This window comes from Cervus canadensis, chromosome 8 (genome assembly GCF_019320065.1).
Source record: "Cervus canadensis isolate Bull #8, Minnesota chromosome 8, ASM1932006v1, whole genome shotgun sequence".
Classification (NCBI taxonomy): domain Eukaryota; kingdom Metazoa; phylum Chordata; class Mammalia; order Artiodactyla; family Cervidae; genus Cervus; species Cervus canadensis.
The window spans coordinates 9,953,757-9,977,662 of record NC_057393.1 but is presented as its reverse complement, the minus strand read 5'-3'; the positions used below and the strand labels follow the sequence as shown (position 1 = coordinate 9,977,662).

General features: G+C 43.7%; 1 protein-coding gene across 14 annotated transcripts in view; it reads left to right on the top strand.

Moving 5' to 3' along the window:
- TACC2 (transforming acidic coiled-coil containing protein 2) overlaps positions 1-23,906 on the top strand; it is a 228,576-nt gene that overhangs the window by 44,895 nt on the left and 159,775 nt on the right. The window lies entirely within an intron of this gene.

The following is a 23,906-nucleotide window of genomic DNA, read 5'->3' as shown; positions in this document are numbered from 1 at the left end:
AGAAATCAACAAGGCTCCCCTGCCACAGTGGAACACGGCCAGTGCAGGTGTGACCCACTGGTCAGGCGTTTCTCATTCTGACTCACAATCGGGTCCTGATTTCCCCGTTGGGGCTATTATTCAGCACCCACAGGTTTGGCATCATTCAGAAGCAGAGGGTGAGCAGATGTGAACATTCTGTCCCCAGAACAGACACAGGTCAGGACACTGGAAGCAATGAATAATTGTCTGTGAGTTCAACATATGATCTAGTTAGAAAAACCCTTCTGAACAAATTGAAGCCAGCTTCTGGGAGGCTGTGGTTATAGGCCTTAAAGGAACAAATGAACAAAAGCTGCAAGGACCAAAAATGCAAAACTGAGTGATACACACTGTCCCTGCTCCATCACCACCCCGCCACCCACCACCAAGTCCCTGTCACTGACTTTGGGTTTCAAAAGCTTTGCACTTTTCACTTGAACACTTTGAGCAACTTGTTTTGCTTTGGCTTTGAACTGTGGGAGGTCATGAGTGAGTAAGAGCGGCCCCTGGTGGCAGGAATTTCCACGCCTGCTGGTGTTATTTTCCGGGTGGCTTTGGTTAGGCAGTCCACTGGGTCGCACAGAGTCGGACTCAACTTAGCAACGGAACAACAACTGATTATGTGGTTTGAGGGGGAGGCACTTTGAACGTCTTGCATAAACATTGAATTTCTTTAGGGAAATGATGATCATATGGGGCAGAGGGTTCTTTTTTCGCTGAGAGAGGCATGAACTTGAATGGCACCTTTGATCTCAGTTCTTTGCAGAATGGGAGCCTCCTTTGCTTCCCAGAGTTCCATGGCTGTTCCGCCTTCATGAACTTCTTAAAAAAACATCAGGACAAAGGGTTTAATATTTGGCTCTAAGTTGACTGGATGATAGTCTAAATTGGCTCCCCCTGATCATGAATCGAATGATCTGGAATCTTACACAAGGGAAGTCACTGCTGGCTGATACCCAATGTCCAGCTCTTCTTCATGTGGTTCTGGGATTCCTTGAGAGGTTTGGGAATTACCTGCAGGGGCCTGTGTCCCAGCTGAACTGGGGAGTAACAGCAGCTCAAAGGTCTTTCATTTCTTGTTCCTCAGCTTTAGTCAATTAACTTTGCCTTGAAGACGAATTGTCTCTAATTGGCATGCAAATTGACCATAAGAGGTGCCTTCTAAGACCAAGCTCAAAAATAGCAACTTTCTGTTCGCGATTAAAAACATGATTCTCCTCCATGAATGTGCCCATGTCTATCGCGCAGGGCTCTGCACTAACTCAGAAACTAGCAAGAAGCAGCCGGGAAACAGGATATTTACAGGAAGAGAGTGTGAGCCCAGGTTCCCCCGTGCGATGTTTCAGTGGGGCGTGCCACCCTTGGCATCCACAGTAACGATCACCCTAGCATTTGACATTCATTTTGCAGACGGGGCACCAAATGCTCTATGCATACAAGATGAAATTTTTTTTCTTTAAATGAATTCATTTCCAATTGAGTCCTTACTCCCCTAGGCTGATGGGAATGCTCCTGTCAGCCGTCCTTGGGAATCCCTCTCCTGACCTGATCTGCTGAGACTGTCACCTGGCCCCTCCCCGTCATCACTGAGATGTCCATGGTTCAGGCCCTGCTGTCCCTCGGGCCCTAAGACTATGCTGCTTTCACGATACAGGCTGGCACAGGGGGAACTTTGGCGAGGCTGGGAGCCCTGGTTACTCCCTTTGGCACTCTGGGCTCATCCTACCTTGAACCTGAGGACACAGTCAGGAAGCAGGGAGGGAGGCTGGGAGATTCCCTACTTCCTATGACCTTCCCCTGCTCTCTCCTCATCGTCCTCGGATGCATTTATCTTCTCCTTTTCCCTCAACAGATAGCCAGCATGTTTTCTTCAAGGGACACACTACAGATTTTTACAAAAGATAGAAAAAGCCAGTGACCTCAAACTATTTCTGCTTCCTACTTGGAAAAAAACAGAAAGGACTGCAGTGGCCCTGCTGGACCTGGACGCAAGAGAAGAATATAAACAGAAAGGCATAGGTTAATATTGCCAATGATTAGCGAAGAGGGGGGTTGGGGGTAAGGAATTCCCTGGTTTCCCGGTGGTTAGGACTCTGTGCTTCCCCTTCAGGGAGCATAGGTTCAATTCCTGGTCCGGGGAACTAAGATCCTGCTTGCTGTATATATATATATGTGTGTGTGTATATATATATAGAGAGAGCCAAAGATTTGTTCTGCACAAGCTGTCATCTCTACTCTCCAGAGGAAGAAACTGAGGCTTGAAGCACTATGCTATCCAAGCCCTAGTGGTAGAAAGTATCCCCGTGGAAGCTCTCTACCCTTCGAATACACAAAAACGGCTTCATACATACCCAAAAAGGTTCTTTCTTCATCCAATAGGGAGTCCCCTCAGTTTGGCTGCTTTGCTTTCCACTTGCCACAGGGTGTCGCTGTTGTCACTTAGCCCTGCATTGGCCAAACTTGTGCAGAGGCTAGGCGGAGCCTCCCGGGTGCCCCGCCTCCCAGATGCTCCGCCCTGCCTAAGTCCCTGGACTCTTGAGCTTGAGCCCCGGTCCCCACCCACGACGAGCCTGACCCTAGGCCGCTCCTCTTACTGCTCACAGTGCCCACCCTCGAGCACAGCTGCCCTAGAAACACATCTGGACTGCTTCCAGCTCCACTGTCCAGTCTCTTGGAGCCCTTCCCCTCCTTGGGTACCAACAACCCTTGTCTTTTGAACACTCGAAATATGATGGATCTTATCATTACAATCTTTCGCCAGATAATGAAGCCATTAGGTTGCTGCTGCTGCTGCTGCAAAGTCGCTTCAGTCGTGTCGGACTCTGTGCGACCCCATAGACGGCAGCCCACCAGGCTCCCCGGTCCCTGGGATTCTCCAGGCAAGAACACTGGAATGGGTTGCCATTTCCTTCTCCAATGCAGGAAAGTGAAAAGTGAAAGTGAAGTCGCTCAGTCGTGTCCAGCTCTTCCTGACCCCATGGACTGCAGCCTACCCGGCTTCTCCGTCCATGGGGTTTTCCAGGCAACAGTACTGGAGTGGGTTGCCATTGCCTTCTATGCCATAAGATTTGCACCAGAGGAAATTACAGTTTTGGCAGGTTAAGGAAGATCTTAGCTAGTGGCCATTTCCTGTGCTTCACCATCATACTTGCTCATTCTCAGAGGCGGGCACCAAGCAATATTTCAGAGATAGCTGACCTTTCTCAAGGAGGGTCCCTAAGAGATTCCTGGGTAAACTTCTGGCACCGCTTTGTCCCTGAAAGAAGAGTGGACACTCAACAGCCAGCAGTCTTAACTGCTCTTCTTTGGCTCTCAAATGTGAGCAGGCATCAGAATCACCTGCAAGGCTGGTTAATACCCTGGTTGCTGGACCCATCCTCCAGAGATTCTGATTCAGTAGGTCTGGGGCCAGGCCTGAGAACGAGCATGTCTGACAAGTTCCCAGGTGCTGCTGGTCCAGGGATCGCACTTGAGAAGCACTACGTTATGCCGGAGAGCTGTGTGAGCTGTGGGTCTGTGCTGTTGGGGTCCTGGGGAACTTGAACCGAAGGGATGACTGTAGAGGCCGTTCCAGGTAGGGGCAGAGTTCCCAGTTGGCCCTCTCTGAGGCAGAGCAGGAAGTGAGCCCAGACCTGGGGGTGGATGTTCACCACAAACAAGGCTGGAGAAGTGACGCCAGAATGAGGAGAACTTGGAGGTCAGGGCAAGGGTTGAGATTTTATCCTGCAGGTAACAGGAAGCTGGGGAAGTGCTTTGTGGTTGGTTGGTTTGTGTTTAAACAAAGGTTTATGCGTGCAAGGAAAATGTTCCAGGAATTTGGGACCTGATTAATGCCCTGGAGCTGGGAGGCTGGAAGGGCCCTAGAGGATGCTCTTTATTTTTATTTTTTTTTTTTAATTTTTTTATTAGTTGGAGGCTAATTACTTCACAACATTTCAGTGGGTTTTGTCATACATTGATCTGTATCAGCCTAGATTACACTTATTCCCCATCCCGTCCCCCTCCCATCTCCCTCTCCACCCGATTCTCTGGGTCTTCCAGTTGCCACCGGCGGAGCCTTCTTCTCATTGCATCCCACTGGGCTGGTAATCTGTTTACACCATAGATATAACATGGTTCTTTTTGAACTCCACCCCCACCTTCTCCCACAGAGTTCAAAGTCTGTTCTGTATTTTCTGTGTCTCTTTTTTGTTTGCATAGGGTTATCGTATACCTCTTTCTAATTCCATATATATGTGTTAGTTGTGTTGTTCTTTATCTTGGCTGGCTTCTTCACTCTGTATAAGGGGCTCCAGTTTCATCCATCTCTTAGGACTGGTTTCAACATGATTCTTTTTTTGGCGGCTGAGTAAATTCCCTGGTGTTATATGTACCACAGCTTCCTTATCATTCATCTGCTGATGGGCATCTAGGTTGCTTCCATGTCCTGGCTATTATAACAGTGCTGCGATGAACATTGGGGTGCCATGAAGAGCTAACACCTACTTAGTCAAACTCTTCCAGAAAATTGCAGAAGAAGGTAAACTTCCAAACTCATTCTATGAGGCCACCATCACCCTAATTCCAAAACCTGACAAAGATGCCACAAAAAAAGAAAACTACAGGCCAATATCACTGATGAACATAGATGCAAAAATCCTTAACAAATTCTAGCAAACAGATCCAACAACATATTAAAAAAATCATACACCACGACCAAGTGGGCTTTATCCAGGAATGCAAGGATTCTTCAATATCTGCAAATCAATCAATGTAATACACCACATTAACAAATTGAAGATAAAACATATTTATCTCAATAGATGCAGAGAAAGCCTTTGACAAAATTCAACACTCATTTATGATTAAAACTCTCCAAAAAGCAGGAATAGAAGGAACATACCTCAACATAATAAAAGCTATATATGACAAACCCACAGCAAGCATCACCCTCAATGGTGAAAAATTGAAAGCATTTCCCCTGAAATCAGGAACAAGACAAGGGTGCCCACTCTCACCACTACTGTTCAACATAGTGTTGGAAGTTTTGGCCACAGCAATCAGAGCAGAAAAAGAAGTAAAAGGAATCCAGATAGGAAAAGAAGAAGTGAAACTCTCACTGTTTGCAGATGACATGATCCTCTATATAGAGGATGCTCTTTAGTAGAAGGATGGAGGCTGGGAAGCCATCCCAGGGTGGAACCTGTTACTGAACTACACTCGGGGCTGCTTGCTGCTCTTGCAGCAAAGCCGATCCACTGACACTGAGTTGTGTTGAATGAAAGCACAGTGTTAGTTTCAGGCCACCAAGTAAGGAGAATGGGCATCTAATGCGTGAAAGATCTGAACTGTCTGATGGCTTTCAGAGAAGGGATTTTAAAGGCAATATTATGGATGAGGGTTGATCATGAACAGTTTTCTTGCAGGTTGCTGATAGGTAACAGGGCGATGCTATGACAAGCCTAGACAGTGTATTGAAAAGCAGAGTCATCACTTTGCCGCCAAAGGTCCATATAGTCAAAGCTATGGTTTTTCCATTAGTCATGTACGGATGTGAGAGTTGGATCATAAAGAAGGCTGAGCACTGAAGAACTGATGCTTTCAAACGGATGCTGAGGAAGACTCTCAAGAGTCCCTTGAGAGGGAGGTGGGAGAGGGGATCGGGATTGGGAATACATGTAAATCCATGGCTGATTCAAAGAATAAAAAAAATAAAATTAAAAAAAAAAAAAAAAAAGAGTCCCTTGGACAGCAAGGAGATTAAACCAGTCAATCCTAAAGGAAATCAACTCTGAGTGTTCACTGGAAGGACTGATGCTGAAGCTGAAGCCCCAATATTTTGGCCACCTGATGTGAAGAGCCAACTCATTGGAAAAGATCCTGATACTGGGAAAGACTGAGGGCAGGAGGAGAAAGAGGCAACAGAGGATGAGATGGTTGGATAGCATCATTGACTCAATGGATATAAGTTTGAGCAAACTCTGGGAGATAGTAAAGGACAGGGAAGCCTGGCATGCTGCAGTCCATGGGGTTACAAAGAGTCAGACATGACTGAGCAACTGGCATCAACAACAGGGTGATGATTGTGGAATCTCAGTCACCAGCTTTCTGGTTCCAGCCAGTCTGGTGTCAACATGCTTTTGGTCAGCACGCAGTCACCATCCTCCACCAGGATATTTTTATTTATATCCCTTCAGGAGGAACCAGGAGTCCTGTGACTCAGTTGTTCTAATCATTAGCTGCTTGACTCTGCTCTTTGGAATTCAGGGAAGGTCAAACAAGAGGCAGGGAACAAGGGAGTGGTTTGTACCCAGAAAGGCCTCACAGTCTTCCTTGGTTCAAACCCACAGAACCTGGAGATGATATGGATGCAGGCAGAGGAGACAGAGTCTAAGAAGATGCTAAGGTTCTGGATCAAGAACCTAAAAGAAGGATACAACGTTAGAAACTAGAATGTCCAAAGTGAGAACTGCTATAGGGAAACTGTGATCAATTTTAGACACATTGAAGAAAAGTCCATCAGGCTTCCTGGGAACCCTGCTGGTGTGGTCTTTATGGAAGCTGGCCCCTGGCGTGGAGAGGAGTGAGAGTTAATGGGGTGATGATGGAGCATTGTGTCCTCAAACACTATAATATCATCATGGTGCCTTCAGTTATTTACACAGGTTATTCTCAGATAGCTTGGCTCATTCCTCTGCTGCTGCTTCCGTGTATGTGTGTGGTGTGACTCTAAAACTATATTTAAGAGCTTAGGAACAGATCAGGGTTGGGGTGAAAGATTGAAAGACAGTAAGTGAAATCATAAGGGACGGTGTTTTCCAGACTTCTCAGATCACAGAATTTACCCAGGTGTTTGTTAAGTATATAAATTCCTAGGCCCCATCCTACTCCTTCTGAATCAGAATCACTAGATGTGGAGTCAAGGAATCTGTGTTTTGAATAAACACCCTGGGTGATTGTTTCCAGCCAGGACATTTGTAAATAGTGATCGACTACCAGGTTCACCTTCTTGTGAGTTAAAATACCCAGTTTCTTGACCCCCTCCCTTGAAGAGGCAGCTCTAGTAGGTTTGGGGTGAGGTCGCCAAATCTGTGTTTAATAAAAAGGCCATGTGACTCTCCTGATAAAGTTTGAGACACACTGACCCAGGGGTTACTCTCAGGCCAGTAACCATAGCTGACTTTTGTTTGCTCTTCTGTGAAGTTTATATTTATATATTAATTTATATATATATGTATGGCTCAGAAATCAGGGATAATTAGCATACATTAAACTCCTGCCCCCTCTTGTTTTCTCCTCTACGTTTTTCTTTCACTAAATGTCTATTGGGAATCATTTGGGGCCTGTTTTTCTGAAAGGCACTGGGGACACACCCAATAATCCTGGAGCCTGGGGACTTGGGCTCCAGTGGATGAGTAGGTTGTGGTGAGGAAGTCAGACATAGTGGGAAACAGAAGGAAGACGGACCCTTTCAGGTAGTGTCACAGCTCTGAAAGACACCGAGTGTGTTGTTGGGATAGATAGTAAGGAAGAAGGGAATGGCTAGTTTGGATTAGGCTGGTGACTGTCAAAGTGGGGATCCCAGATCAGCAGGCTCTGCCTCAGCTGGAAACTTGATAAAGTTGCTAAGTCTTGGGCTCTTCTCCAGGCTCTGGGGTGAGCTCTCCCCAGAAGCAATTAGGTTGTTCTGATGCACCCTAAGGTTTGAGGACCATTGGATTAGATGGTCAAGGAGGGGAATGATGTTTGAACTAAGTCTGGAATGACAGAAAGAGGGCAGGCATGGGAAGATCTGGGGCGAGCATCAGGCAGTGCAAAGACCTGAGAGGGAAATGAATTTGTTAGAGAGACTGAAGGAGGCTCATGAAGGAAAAGCAGCAGGTGGGCAGGGGCCAGATCAGCCAGGCTTGGGCCTTGAAGGTCAGCTATGGTAAGACATCCCGATTTAGATGCCATGAACCAATATGCGTTTCAGCAGGACCTGTCCGGTTGCTGTGTGGAGAATGCAAGGGAGCAAGACTGCAGGCCAGGAGGTCTGAGGAGAGAGGCCATTGCGGGACCCTGAAAGGTGCAGGGGTGCCTGGAGCTAGGACAGAGAAACCCATCCTTATTTTCATTATCTCCTTTTCTCTGCCCTCCTACGGGAACCTCTGTAGATAGCTCATTCCTCGTTGCCTTCCCTTTCCCCAAGAAAGTTCAATCCCATAGATAAATTGCCTATGTCTGTATACTGTGGTCTTTGCAGGGTCACAAACCAGGTGGTTCCAGTGGTAAAGAATCCGCCTGCCGATGCAGGAGACGCAGGACACTCTGGTTGAGGCCCTGGGTAGGGAAGATCCCTTGGAGGAGGAAATGGCAACCCACTCCAGTATTCTTGCTGGGAGAATCCCATGGACAGAGGAGCCTGGCAGGCTACAGTCCATAGGGTTGCTAAGAGTCGGACATGACCTAGTATCTGAGCACATAAATATGCTCAGATGTAATATCTAAGATTATTTTTTCTGCCTCCTGAGAGCCAGTTTTCACCCCTCTGTGGATGATACTGACCCACTGATGATCCAAGGACTAAGGTGATAATGGTGAAGATGGAGAAACATACGCAGCTTTGAATATCTTGCATATTGTGAAGCTAAAGATGCCAGGACTTGCTGAAGGATGGGATTTAGGAGGGAGAGAAGAATCAAGAAGTTTCCTGAAGTTTGGGCTTCAGCAGTTAAGTAAACGGAGACATTTGCTGAGATATGAAAAACTGGCCTGATCAGGTCTACCTGCCAAGGTCCATAGTCACAGACCCAGTGTCCAGGAGGAAACCCTTTTGCTACAGGTACCAGTCTGACAAGACAGCAAACTGACTATCACAAACCCTGTCTCAGACTAGGGGAAACTAGGGTAGCCCCCCACATTTGAGAGAAAAGCAGTGTTCTCCTTTGTGCTTCGCAGATGGTTCATTTCCTGCTGTATACCTGTGGTCTTGTGATTGATAATAAGAAACATATATTTGGTCTTCATCCCAGCCCTGGCACTGAGCTCCTAAGACCTTTGGAATTTCCTAAGGGATGAGAGCAGTAAAGAAGGTGTCTTTTGTTATGCTAATGAAGCAACTTTTGGAAAGCACTTAAAAGTGGGGGCTGCCTGCCAGGGGAACCAACTCTGTGACTGGAGGGGTGGGACCTTGACAATTAAAAACTTAGAGGATCCTCTGTAGGGGACTTATTGTGCTGACTTTTTAAATTTTATTTTATGTATTTAAAAAAATATTTACTAATCTATTTGTTTTGTCTGCATTGGAGCTTAGCTGCAGCCCTGGGCTTCTCTCGAGTTGTGTCGTGGGCTTAGTTGCCCTGTGGCATAGGGGACCTTAGTTCCCCATGGGGACTGAACCAGAGTCCAGTGCTTTGTAAGGCAGATTCTTAACCACTGGACCACCAGGGAATTCTTGTGGACTGACTTGTAAAAAATCATTTTTATTTCTTAATTTGAAGTATGTTAGTCATTCAGGGATGTCTGACTCTTTGCGACCCTGTGGAGTGTAGCCCAGCAGGCTCCTCTGTCCATGGAATTCTCCAGGCAAGAATACTGAAGTGGGTTGCCATTCCCTTCTCCAGGGGATCTTCCCAACCCAGGGATCAAACCGGGGTCTCCTGCATTGCAGGCAGATTCTTTACCATCTGAGCCACCAGGTGAAGTATGGTTGATTTATAATGTTGTGTTAGTTTTGGTTGTACAGTGAAGTGATTCAGTGTGTGTATATATATATATACACACACACACATATGTGTATATATGTGTGTATATATGTATATACATATGTATGTGTGTGTGTGTGTGTGTGTATGTGTGTGTGTATATATATATATGCTTCCCTGGTGGCTCAGTGGTAAAGAACCTGCCTGCCAGTGCAGGAGATGGGGATTGAGAGTTCAGTCCCTGGTCTGGAAAGAGCCCGTGGAGGAGGAAGTAGCAACCCACTCCAGTATTCTTGCCTGGAGAATTCCATGGATAGAGCGAACTGACGTGCTGCCGTCCATGGGATCAGAAATAATCGGACACGACTTCGTGACTAAACACCACCAACTACTGTATATATATGTATATATATATAGATTCTTTTTCAGATTCTTTTTCCTTATCGATTATTTTTGAACTAAGGCCACTGCTGGTCAGTGGACTAAGGCTGGTCAGTGGACTCAGGGCATAAACACATACCTTACCCAGCAACTCTGTGTGGAGGAATGCAGGTAACCCGAGGGGTTATATGAGGAAACTGAAGTTCGAGAGGTGAAGAAACTAGCTAGCCCCCAGGTCACACAGATAGAACCTGGCACACTGAGGACTAGAATCCACCTTGGTTTGAAATGCCACCCAAAGCTCAGACCCACAATCAGGAGGCTGAGTTCTTACAGGTGCCTGAAAAGATTTGTGTTGTGGTCTCCATAATTAGAAAGCAAACCCCAGTCTATTTTAAAGAAGGTCAGTTCTCAGACCCAGAAAAAAGAAAAACCAAAAAAGATCTGGTCAGTTTTATGAGCAGCGGCCCAGGGCCGGCGCTTTATTACCGGCACCCGTGTTTCCTAAAGCAGTGGATTCTGTTCCTTTAAACGAAGCTTTGTGAAGTCCTGGATTCCGGATCAGTACCAGGCTCCTGCCAAGGCAGGGTGTGTCAGGCAGGGCTGGGTGCGGCCGATCTGACTTCTGACTCACTATTTATCTCTGGCAGGAAGTAAACACGGGGAGGAGCGAGGGAGGGAGGGAAGGAGGGAGCTCGCTGACTTCTGACGCTGGCTGGGAAAGAAGGTCGTGTGCTGAGTTAGGTGTGTGTCTGCTTTCTACCCTCTGGTTTCAGCCCAGAACCTTTAAGAAGCAAAGAATAGTGCTGTTCCCTTCTGAAATAGTACTTGGAAAACAAAGGAAATTAGAAAGTAGAGGGGGGAAAAAGAAATCACCACCTACAGACAACTGTGCTTAAAATATTAGTGTGTTTCCCTCAGAGTTCTTGTTTTTTTTCTAGTTCTTGATTGATTGGGATAGCTGTGTACATATATACATATATATTTATACATCATTTCAGTTCAGTCGCTCAGTCGTGTCCAACTCTTTGCAACCCCATGGACTGCAGCACGCTAGGCTTCCCTGTCTATCACCAACTCTTGGAGCTTATTCAAACTCCTGTCCATTCAGTTGGTGATGCCATCCCACCATCTCATCCTCTGTCATCCCCTTTTCCTGCCTTCAACCTTTCCAATCATCAGGGTCTTTTCCAATGAGTCAGTTTAAAAAAATATAAATTATTAAATATGTATGATAATAAATATGTATTTAAATATAAAAATATTTAAACATGTTCATATAAATGTTATATGAATTTATAATATATTTGAATAATTCATAAGCTATTTTTTGAGCAGTTTTACAGAAAAACAATAGTACAGAGAATTCCCTCAAGCCATCCCTTCTCTGTACAGTTCCCCCTTATTATTAAGATTTTGCATTAGTGTGGTACATTTGCTGCAGTTAATGAACCAGTATTGATAATTATGAACTAAAATCTGTACTTTCCATTAAGGTTCACTCTTTGTATTATACATTGTCATGTGTTCACCATTATATCATAGAGGATGGTTTCTCAGCCTTGAACGTTTCCTGTGTTTCACTTATTCATCCCTTCCTCCCTCCTTCCTTTCCTCCCTCCCCTGGTCAGCATCAGTATTTTTGGTCTCTGTAGTTTCTTTTTTTCCCTATTACCTTTTTTTAATCGGTATAAAATACATACTGTTCAAGTGTGTAAATCTGAGCTTGATGAATCTTTGCACCCCTGCGCACCTGTAGTCACACTCAGATCTATGTCCATCAACCCATAACATTCTCTCTGTCACTTCCCAGTCAGTACCTCTGTCCTAGAATAGCAACGATTTGAACTTCTACCACCGGTGACTAGTTTTACCAGTTCTTAAACGTCATATAAATGGTATTGAATAGTATATATACTTTGGTATCTGGTTTCTTTTACACACTGCTACTTACTGATTTTTTTAAATTGTTTTTATTGTGGTTTAAAAAGGCAAAGCATTCCATTTACCACCTTAACCAATGTAGTGTTTAGTAGTACCGTTTAGTAGTGTTAAGTATAACACGTGTTATAGTTTCTTAGTTTCTTAAGGTAGAAACAGGTAATTTCTTTGAATCTTCCTTTTTTAGTTTAGTGTTTGAGTGTCTTAAAAGCCACTCAAAATGCTGCTTTAACTGTATCTGACACATTTTGATATTTGTGTTTTCATTTTGTTCAAATACTTTCTAATTATCAATTTAATTTCTTCTTTGACTCATAGGCTATTTTGAAGTGTATTATTTGATTTCCAAATACTTGGGGATTTTCCGGTTACCTTTCTGTTATTGATTTCTAATATAATTCCATTATATCCAGATAATATCCTTTGACTAATTTAAATCTTTTAAAATTTATTGAGATTTTTTTAATGTGTAGAATATCATCTGTCTTATAAATGTTTCACTTACACTTGAAAAAATTAATTCTGCCACTGTTGACTAGTGTTTAATAAATGTCGGTGAGTCAAGATGGTTGATAGTTGTTCCAGTCTTCTGTATCTGTGTTGACTGTCTATCTCTTCTATCAATTATTGAGAAAAGTGTATGGAGCTATTACCTTTTAATTGTGGGTTTGTTCATTTCTCCTTTTATCAGTTTTTGTGTTATGTACTTTGAAGCTCGGTTATTAGGTAGATAAACTTTCAGAATGGTTACATCCTCTTAATGAGTTGGCCTCTTTTTCATTTAACCTTTTTTCCAGTTGGTAATGTCTTTGCTTTAAAACGGACTTTGATGTAATACAGAGACATTAGTGTTTTCATGGTGTGTCTTTCCCCCCTTCATTTTCTGACTCTTAACAGATTTGTGCTTGTTAAGCAGTTTGAAGTGCCTTTTTTGTAGGCAGCATATAAGTTGGATCTGCTTTTTCTTTTTCTTTTTTTTCTTTTGGATCTGCTTTTTCAATGCATTCTGAATATCTCCAACTTTTGACCGGAGTGCTTATAACATTTACATTTAACATGACTATTAATATGGTTGGTTTACATCTACAGGCCTATTGTTTTTTGCTGTCCATCTCTTGTTTGGTTCATTTCCCCTCCTTTTTGTCCTTTTAAAAAATTTCATTATCTTTACGATTCTCCTTTACTTCCCTTTAGACTTATTAACTACAGTATTTGTGTTATCTTAAGTGGTTGCTTCAGGATCTATAATATGTATCTTTAATGTATCACAATCTACTATTAAGTGATATTGCATCTTTCACATATATTAGAATAATCTTGCCAAAGTATACTTGCGTTTCTACGCTTTTGGCCTTTGTGCTGTTGTTGACATACATTTTACTACTACTATTGTGTTACAAATCCTACAATATATGTTATTTTTGCTTTACACAGCCAATTATCTTTTAAAAGCTACTTAAATAATAAGGAAAAATGACTTTACATTTACCTGCATAGTTAGCATTTCTGGTGCTCTTTATTCTTTTATATAAATACTGATGGCCATCTGGTATTATTTTCTTTTGATTTAAGGGACTGCCTTCAACATTTCTTGAAATACTGATCTGCTGGTATTGAATTCTTTTAGCTTTTGTATGTCTGAAAAAAATCTTTATTTCATCTATGTTTTAGAAATTTATTTTCACTGGGCAAAGAGTTCTAAGTAGACAGTTTTTCTTTTTTCCTTTTTATTGCTTTAAAGATATTACTCCATTGTATTGTAGCTTGCATTGTTTCCAACCAAAATCTGATGTCATCCTTAAGTTTGTTCTTTTGTCCCCCGCCCCTCGCCCCCCGATCTGACTGACTTTAATATTTTTTACTTTTTCACTGGTTTTAAGCAATTTGGTTATAATATGCCTTGACATAAGTTTCTTCTTATTTCTTATGCTTGAAATTATTAATAGTTAGATTTGTGGGTCTGTGGGTTTAAAGTTTGCATCATATTTGGAAATTTTGCAGTCATTATTTCTTCAAGTGTTTTTTTTTTTTTTTAATCTCCCCGCCTCCCTGGGACTCCAAGTACACATACCTCCAGCTCCTTGAAGTTGTCCTGCAGTTCACCCATAATCTGAATCTGTTCTTCTTTTTTTCAAGTCTTTTTCTTTCTGTGTTTCATTTTGGAAGAATTTCTATTGCTATGTCTTCAAGTTCACTAATTTTCTCTGTAATGACTAATCTGTTTTTAATCCATCCCAGTGTGTTTTTCATTTCAGGAACTGTATTTTTCATCTCTAGAAGTTTGATTTAGGTCTTTTTTATATTACTATCATCCATGTCTATACTTAACATGTACTTAACACTCTAGCATCCAATAACATTCAATGTCCAATTCATAACACATGTACTTTTCTCTGGCATCCTGAACGTATGACTACAGTTATATTACTTTGTAAAAAGTCTTTGTATACTAATTCTGTTATTTGCCCAATTTCTGGGTTGGCTTTGATGAATTGAGTTTTTTTTTCAATATGGGTCTATTTTCCTGCTTCTTTGCATGCCAGACACTGTGGACTTTATGCTTCCAGGTTCTGTTCCTATAAATATTCTTGAACTCTGCTCTGGGATGCAGTTATTTGGAACAGCTTAATCTCTTGGGGTTTTGCTTTTAAGCTTTGTTAGGAGGGACTAGAGCAGTGTTAGTTTTCCTCCACTACTGAGGCAAAGCCCTTCTTAGTACTCTAACAGATGTCCCATCAATTATGAAGTTTTCCACCCTGGTTGGTAGGAATGGGAACTATTCCCAGCCCTGTATTAACTTTAAGGATTCTCTGTTATAAACTTTGCAGGAGGTCGATACCTTGTCTCATGTCTTTTCCATACACATACACACCAATCAGTATTTTATGTATCTCTGGAGTTCTCTTTTTGTGCAGCTTTTGCTTCTTGGTAATTTGTCTTGGGAACTCTAGATCCCTTGGTCACTGCTGACATCCAGCTTCATCTCCTTAAGTCAGGGAGACTAACAGGCTCAAGCTGGGGTCCCCTACCCTGGGACACTCTCCAGGCCATAAGCTGAGGCAATAGCAGGGCTTACTCTGTTCCTTTCCATCTCCAGGGATCCCCGCCCTGCATCTCCCACGACTCTGAAAGAAGCCAATCTCCTATCAACCCAACCCCCTATTAGTTAATAATTCTTTATATGACATTTTCCAACCCTGGCTCCCTGAAAACTTTGGAAAACCTACTGTATCAAATTTCTTTCTTTAAATGGAAATGCAGCGAAAAACACCTGGCATTTATTTTGGGAGCGGTGGGGAGTCCTTCTAGAAAAAAATAATAAGAGAGAGGATGCCAGGAGCAAGAGTTGTTTCTTTTTTCTCTTCAAGAGCAGCTTGTATCGCAGACACTTGCTGTCTCCCATGTCTTTTTTACAGCCTCAAATGCCAACTTTGACAGCAGTTAATCTTCCAAAATGCGTCACTGCTGCTGTGCTAGGGCCGGGAAGGAGCCTAGGATGGTCTTTATGTCTTTGACATTGAACCAGCTTGGCCCCCACTAATTTTGACTCATCACCCCCCACCTGCCCCCCTGCCATATAGACCAATGGGATTACAGAGAGACACATCTCCGCAAAATGGCTTATGGCTGGGTATTGTTCTAACAAGAAATCCTTAGTCACATTTTTTAACTCAGTCTCACACAGGCAGCATTGGTAATATCTTCTTTTTCAGAGGGTGGCCCAAATTCTCTGAAAGATTTTTCAGTCATCAAGAGAAAACTGCATTATGTTCCCTGTTTTGTACTTTGTTGGCTAAGGGATGAAATTTTCTCTAAAATATGTTAGAAGCCTTATCAAGAAGGAATATCACAAAAATATGTTTACCACTCTTTCTTATTCAAAATACCCTTGTGGTATCAAAATAAATACCCTATAATCTAATCATATGGGCAAAACTGTCATTTTCATTTTTCCAAGGATGACTAGTAGGATTTAACTTGCAGTTCAGGAGATCTTCATGTTCTCAGTTAAATATTCTGCCCACTTTCTTGATTTGTGCTTATTAGACTTTTAAAAATCTTTTTGTATTGTGCATAAAAATAAATATCTCTAAGAAAGCAAAACTGTGGTTACCAAAGAGCACAGTGGGGGCTGGGCGGGGTGGTGGAGGTAAATTGGGAATTTTAGATTAACATATACACACTACCATATATAAAGTAAGTAAATCACAAGGACCCACTTTATAGCACAGGGAACTCTAGTCAGTATTTTGTAATAACCTATAATGGAAAAGAATCTGAAAAGGAATATATGTGCTGTGCTGTGCATAATCACTCAGTCGTATTCGACTCTGTGACCCCATGGACTGTAGCCCACCAGGCTCATCTGTCCATGGGATTCTCCAGGCAAGAATGCTGGAGTGGGTTGCCATGCACTCCTCTAGGGGATCTTCCCAACCCAGGGTTCAAATCCAGGTCTCCCACGTTGCAGGTGAACTCTTTATTCATCTGAGCCATCAGGAAAACCATATATATATATGTATATATATATATATATATGCATATATATATATATATGCCTAAGACAAACAAAGAACTACCTGTATACAGCATTAAAGACATTTAATAACTAATTGTGAATAACGTTTATGGAAATTTCACTTTGTGATCACATCTTACTAATTTTATCTAATAAATATCTTATTAGATTAAAAACTAACAAAAAAAAAAAACCACCCTGGATATCTCCTCTAATGGGATTGTAGTTTTATTTTTGATGTTTGTCTGTTAAGAAGTATCCAAATGACCAGAAATAATTATTATGCCAGAAATGTATTTAAGTGGATTTCTGTTTTCTTGTGCTAATGTACATTTGAAGTACAGTGACAGACAGAAGGAAGAGACACAGAATTCATTCCAGCTACAGGGAAGGCTTGTGGGTCACACTTCAAGCCCAGCACTGAAGCTGGGAACCACACAATTGGGTCAACCCCCACATGAGGGTTGCTGAGAAAAATCGATGACAGGACAGTTTTTTAACTTTCTTTGGAATTCAGTTGCCTGTACTCACCTCCACTGTGCTGGATAATGGAGTCTCATGAGTGCGCCAACACATCGACCTTTCTGTTCAGTTCGGTTCAGTTGCTCAATTGTGTCCAACTCTTTGCAGCCCCGTTGACTGCAGCACGCCAGGCCTCCCTGTCCATCACCAACTCTCAGAGTTTATGCAAACTCATGTCCATTGAGTCAGTGATTCCATCCAACCATCTCATCCTCTGTCATCCCCTTCTCCCACCTTCAACCTTTGCCAGCATCAGGGTCTTTTCGAATGAGTCAGTTCTTCGCATCGGATTATGGAGTCTCATGAGTATGCCAACACATTGACCTTAAAGTCATATAAAAGTTCACGTGGCAAAGTGTAGGCTAAATATTAAGAGTGCTTTGGTGTTTTATCTACCCTCGCACATACCTCTTTCTCCCCAATAATTCTTTAGACCCTACCAATATTTTCCTTTCATCTATTGCTTGAATTGCTCAAGCATTGTGGTCTTTCTTTTTTCTAACACAGAATGAGCACAGAAAAGAGTTAAAACTGCATTTAAAAGATACAGCTGAGTCTGAAGGGGCTGCCAAGGTCAGCAGGCTCCCTGGCATCCATGTAGGGAGTGTTGTTTGGAAAAAGTTAGGACCGTGAATGTAGACCGGACCTAATTTGCTAAGATCACAAAGAAGTTTCTGAGGAGGTGCTTTCTCTGTGAAATACCATGTTATGGTTGTTAAAGCATGGCAGTTGTCATCGCCTTATTAACTTGAGAGTTCTTTGCACAGATCACTCAGAATGTAAATTTCTTCTCTAAAGTCTCTGGAATGGTGAGCCATACCCTCAGTGCAGGAGTCAACCTAAGTGAGCAGTTATGGTGTCAATTAAAAAATATACATTTCTTCACTTATTTATTCATCCCATTGTCAACTAAAAAAAAAAAGCACAGCATGAGAGTTGTGAATTACATTTTCAGTTCAGTTCAGTTCAGTCGCTCAGTCGTGTCCGACTCTTCGCAACCCCATGAATCTCAGCACGCCAGGCCTCCCTGTCCATCACCAACTCCCAGAGCTTACTCAAACTCATGCCCATCGAGTCGGGGATGCCATCCAGCCATCTCATCCTCTGTCGTCCCCTTCTCCTCCTGCCCCCAATCCCTCCCAGCATCAGGGTCTTTTCCAATGAGTCAGCTCTTCGCATGAGGTGGCCAAAGTACTGGAGTTTCAGCTTCAGCATCAGTCCTTCCAATGAACACCCAGGACTGATCTCCTTTAGGATGGACTGGTTGGATCTCCTTGCAGTCCAAGGGACTCTCAAGAGTCTTCTCCAACACCGCAGTTCAAAAGCATCAATTTTTCAGCTTGGGGGCAAAATGAGGACTATAGGCTGGGAGACAGAATTTCAGAGAACTCTGAGGAACTGCTCCAAAGAGTTGGTGGGAAAGTCAGTGTTATATCTGATTTCAGTGAAGGGGATTATGTGCAGTCAAGCACACATCTTGGTAGGAGACATCATGAGAAGATGTCTCCATTAATGACTTTAGTCTTTTTCTAGATATGCAAGTGAAAAAACTGGTTTAAAACTCAACATTCAAAAAACAAATATCAAAAAAAAAAAAAAAACCAAACAAATATCATGTCATCCGGTCTCATTCAGTTCAGTTCAGTTCAGTTCAGTCTGGTCTCATTACTTTGTAGCAAATAGATGGGAAAAAAGTGGAAACAGTGTCAGACTTTATTTTCTTGGGCTCCAAAATCACTGCAGATGGTGATGGCAGCCACAAAATTAAAAGGTGCTTGATCCTTGGGAGGAAAGCTACAACAAACCTAGATGACATATTAAAAAGCAGAGATATTACTTTGCCGACAAAGGCCTGTATAGTCAAAGCTATGGTTTTTCCAATAGTCATGTACGGACAGTGAGAGCTAGACAATAAAAAAGGCTGAGTGCTGAAAACTGGGAAAGATTGAGGGCAGGAGAAGAAGGGGACGACAGAGGACAAGATGGTTGGATGGCATCACCAACTCGATGGACATGAGTTTGAGCAAACTCAGGGAGATAGCGAAGGACAGGGAAGCCTGTTGTGTTGCAGTTCATGGGGTCGCAAAGAGTCAGACATGACTGAGCGACTGAACAACAACCTATCCATCCATCCATCCATCTATTCATGCACACATCCATCCGTCCATCCATCCACTGACACATTCATACAGTCAATGTTTGCTATATGCCAAGCACCAGGGATACAGTACTTAAAAGAGGCAAGGCCCAGTCTCCATCATACTCCAGAAGGAGAAATGGTCATCCTTCTTGATGGTAGCCGTGACTAGTGCCCTCACAAAATCTGTCGAAGGAGATCTGATCCCAGAGGCCAGGCCAGGGAGGCTTCATTGAGAAGTGGAGACTGGGTCTGAGATTCTCAGGGAGAAGCAGGAGGGCTCCAGCTCCAGGGAGATGCAGGGATGCAGAGCTCTGTGTGGATTGCATCCGGAAAGGCAGGCTGGGGGCACAGCTGACTGCAAACTGAAGTCATCACTGGAGGGTCTTCCCACGAGGGTGACAGGATCAGGCTTTCATGTCTAAGCCGTAGTTCTGGCTGCAGCCTGGAGAAGAGAGTGCAGGGGCCGGCCTGGGTGGGAGAAGAGTTTGCCGCCCTGGTCCAGGAGAGGCGAGGCCAGCAAGTACGAAGCAGCCAGAGGCGGCAGGAGCCTGGAGCCAGGCGGGGCTTCATCTCACTTTGCACCAGGAGCTCTGCGTGAGACCCAGGTCTGGTCTGGAAGCTCTGTGTGGATATTTTTTCATTTGTGCACCAAGGGGCGGGGCGACATCCACTCTGCCTGGCTACTGTGTGGATAAAATGTCATCAGAACTGAAAAGTGCTTAGCATGGTCTTGGCCTTAGTAAATACTCAGGATGTGGCAGCTGTCCATCTTGGCGATTTTGCTTTATGGTTTTGCTGGTTCCCTTGAAGCCTGGTAGTGCAGAGACCATGTTTGTTTTTCCCCCAGCCAGTCTCCTTCCTCTTCTCAAGCATTCCTAGTTGGCTTGAGTGTGCGTCTTCGGAACTACGCCTTAGGAACCCATCTGGATGTGATTGTCTCCAGCTTGGGTGGTGGGGAGGGCCTTCTCTGCATCTCCATCATCTGCTCAGCCCTTTGCTGGAGCGAATCAGCCCTCCTCCCAGGTCTCCAGACCCCGTGCCCCTCCCTTTGTTGGTGTGGGGCATCAGGGCTGCACCGGGGAGGCTGTGGTCCACACTGTGCTCTGCCCTCCTCAGCTCAAAGGCAGTGCCCTCCCCCCTTTGGACTGAGAGCCTTGCATTTAGAACACGCTGCCCAGCCCACAAGAGCTAGCCTTTAGATTCTGAGCTGAACCTCCATCCTACACATTTTTTATTCCATCTTGAAGCACAAAAGGACATTGTGCAAGCTCCAATTAATACAGAGCCCTTACAGATCACTTTGTAGAATTTTTCCTGCCCTTGGGCAAATCTCCTCCTGGTGAGTGACTTTAATCTGGTTTAAAAATTGGCTTCTGATGGGCAATCACAGAGATTACAGGTGCTCAGTTCAGGTGAAAGAAAGCCAAGACTGGGTCCTTATTTTGAAGGGAGTCCGTGTTCACATTCTGGGGGATGTTATTCCCGGTCGCTCTCTTGTAAGACCCGCAGGTCTTCAAGGTGCCCCAGTGGAGTGAATTTTTCATCCTGTCACCAGACGGTCATGACTTCAGGCAGCCTGAAGGGAAGTCACACACTCTCCTGAGTTGGCCACTGCTCTCAGAGGCAAATCAGTAAAGCCACTTTGTTCTTTTGTTGCCAGTGCAGAGGGAGCTGTGTTCTGTGCTTCTTGAACAGGCAGACATCAGTAGGAATGCTTCATTTCTGAATTTCATGCCATTAATCTCATTAGCTACTAAATGATTTGATCCCCCCACTTAATGAGTGGAACACAATTAAGCGTAAAGTGCCTATTAAAAGGGAAATAGCCAGGTTCACAAGTACAGAGTTGCTGGTTCTGGAACAATCCATTGAATTTCAGAAATTCCGCTCTGCAGAGGTCAAGTCAAGGAATGTTACCTGCAATTCTAGTGGTTTCACTCCTGTCCATCAGCACGGGGCCAGGACTCTCCATGGGCATGTCTGTCCTAGTGACCACTTGAGGATTGGAGAGATTCATGTAACTTAACCCTCTTTAGTTTTCCCTTCTTTGCTCTTGTGAGCCCTGCTTTTTGTCTGAAAATGCTAATCTTGTTGAGATAGTAGCCAACTCTCTCTCGGGTCCATCTGAAATATTTTCAGTGTCATATGTGCAGAGGCATTACTTTACCATTAAGGTCTGTCTAGTCAAAGCTATGGTTTTTCTAGTAGTCATGTATGGATGTGAGAGTTGGACTATAAAGAAAGCTGAGCACTGAAGAATTGATGCTTTTGAACTGTGCTGTTGAAGACTCTTGAAAGTCCCTTGGACTGCAAGGAGGTCCAACCAGTCCATCCTGAAGGAGATCAGTCCTGAATATTCATTGGAGGGACTGATGTTGAAGCTGAAACTCCAATAATTTGGCCACCTGATGCGAAGAACTGACTCATTTGAAAAGTCCCTGATGCTGGTCAAAATTGAGGGCAGGAGGAGAAGGGGATGACGGAGGATGAAATGATTGGATGGCACCACCAACACAATGGCCATGAGTTTGAGTAAGCTCCGGGAGTTGGTGATGGACAGGGAAGCCTGGTGTGCTGCAGTCCACGGGGTCGCAAAGAGTCAGACACGACTGAGCATCTGAACTGATACTGAACTGATGTGCAGAGATGGGCATTAAATCAGGATGACTGGTGTAGTGACACCTGTACACACCTCCTTTGAGGTTGTCATGTGATGTCATGTATACTTCATAGGTGAGGGGCTTGGTGAGAGGCTAGAATGGAGTCAGGTAAAGAGCCTCTTGCCTTCTGCCTCAGTTCATTCAGGTTGCTATAAACATGCCATAGACTGGATGACTTAGCCAACAGACATGTGTTTCTTGTGATGCTGGAGGCTAGAAATCTAATATCCAGGTGCCAGCAGGTTTCAAATCTGGTGAGGACCCACTTCTTAGTGCATAGGTGGATGCCTTCTCTGGGAGTCCTCACATGGCAGAAGGGTCAAGGGAACTCTCTGGGAATCTCTTTTCAGTTCAGTTCAGTCACTCAGTCATGTCCGACTCTTTGCGACCCCATGAACCACAGCATGCCAGGCCTCCCTGTCCATCCCCAACTGCCGGAGTCTACCCAAACCCATGTCCATTGAGTCAGTGATGCCATCCAGCCATCTCATCCTCTGTTGTCCCCTTCTCCTCCTGCCCTCAATCTTTCCCAGCATCTCTTTTTAAAGGGCACTAACCCCTTCATGGGGGCTCCACCCTCATGACTAACACCTTCCAAAGACCCTTCTTTCCTAATACCATTGAGAGGGTTAATAGGTAGGAAGGCCAGAGGTCCCCATGTGGTGGGAGGAAATAAACTGCAAGTGGCAGACATTTTTTTTCCCCCCTTCTCTGTTGAGGACACCTGGTTCTGCCTGAACTGAATTTTTTTCAAACCTTGAGATAACCAATGCGTTTTTCTTACAGAAGTGTTTTTCTTGAGCTATGTTAATGAAACTATGTATTTGCTTTGAAATGTGCCTTTCTTCAAACCGGTTTGCCTAAGACGAACCTTTTTTTTTTTCTTTTCTCAGACCTCGGGCTGATAATGGTGCGGCAAACCAATATTCATGTCAATTGTTTTATGGCCAGGGATGACACACCTTGTTCCATTCTATCTCAGAAATGCATGTTGTGGGAGAGGGGCCTGGTGAGACTCCCTCAGCCTTGAGGTGTCTCTCTTGTCTGATTAACAGCCTGCTAACAGACATAAAACACCTTGCTAAAAACTAGCAAGCAGGCACTCTTTCTGTCCCCTTCTGATGTCTGTGTCAGAAGTTTTCCCTGTCTCTTATTATGCTTTAATAAGAAAACGTTGCTACACAAAAGCTCCTTGTAGTCAAGCCTCGTCTCTGGCCCCGGATTGAATTCTCCTTCGGAGGCCACAAATCCCAGTGTAGCACATGGCTTGCAACCTCAGCCTTTCACCATCATCTTGGGGATTAGTTTTCAACATATGAATTTTGGAGGACACAAACATTCAGTCTCCCTCCTTAAAAGTTTTTGCTTTTGGAGGCATAGAATGAATAAGAAGATCATGGTCCGTCAGATTCAAGCTTAATTCCTCTGTTCTCAGGGTTCTTCTCTGCAAAATGGCAATAGTAATATCCACCTTGCAAGGTTATTGGTGGGGTTAAATGAGAGATAATCCATGTAAAGCACTGATGTTCAATAAATTTCATCCATTAGTATTTTCCCAACTTTTCATTTTGGAAAATTTGAAGCCTTAAAAATGTTGAAAGGATAGTAAAATGATATTCAACATACCCATTGCAGTAGTTTGTTCACAATGCCATAAGAGAATCCCACAGACTGGGTAGCTTCAACAACAGAATTTTGTTTTTTCACAGTTCCAGAGGCTGGAATGCCAAGGTTAGGGTGCTGGCAGAGGTGGCTTCTGTTGAGACCTTTCTTCTTGGTTTGCAGATGGCACCTTCCTGCTATGTTTGCTATGGCCTGTTTGTCTGTATGAGTAACTCCTGGTGTCCCCCTTCTTCTTACAGGGACGTAAGTTCTCCTGGGTTAGCACCCCACTCTTATGACCTCACTTAAATCTAATCACCTCCTTAAAGGCCCTATGTCCACATACACAGTCACATTGTGGATTAGGACTTCAATATGGATTTTCAGGGGGACACAGCTCAGTCCATAATTGTTTTTGTTCAGTCACTGAGTCACACCCAACTCTTTGTGACCTC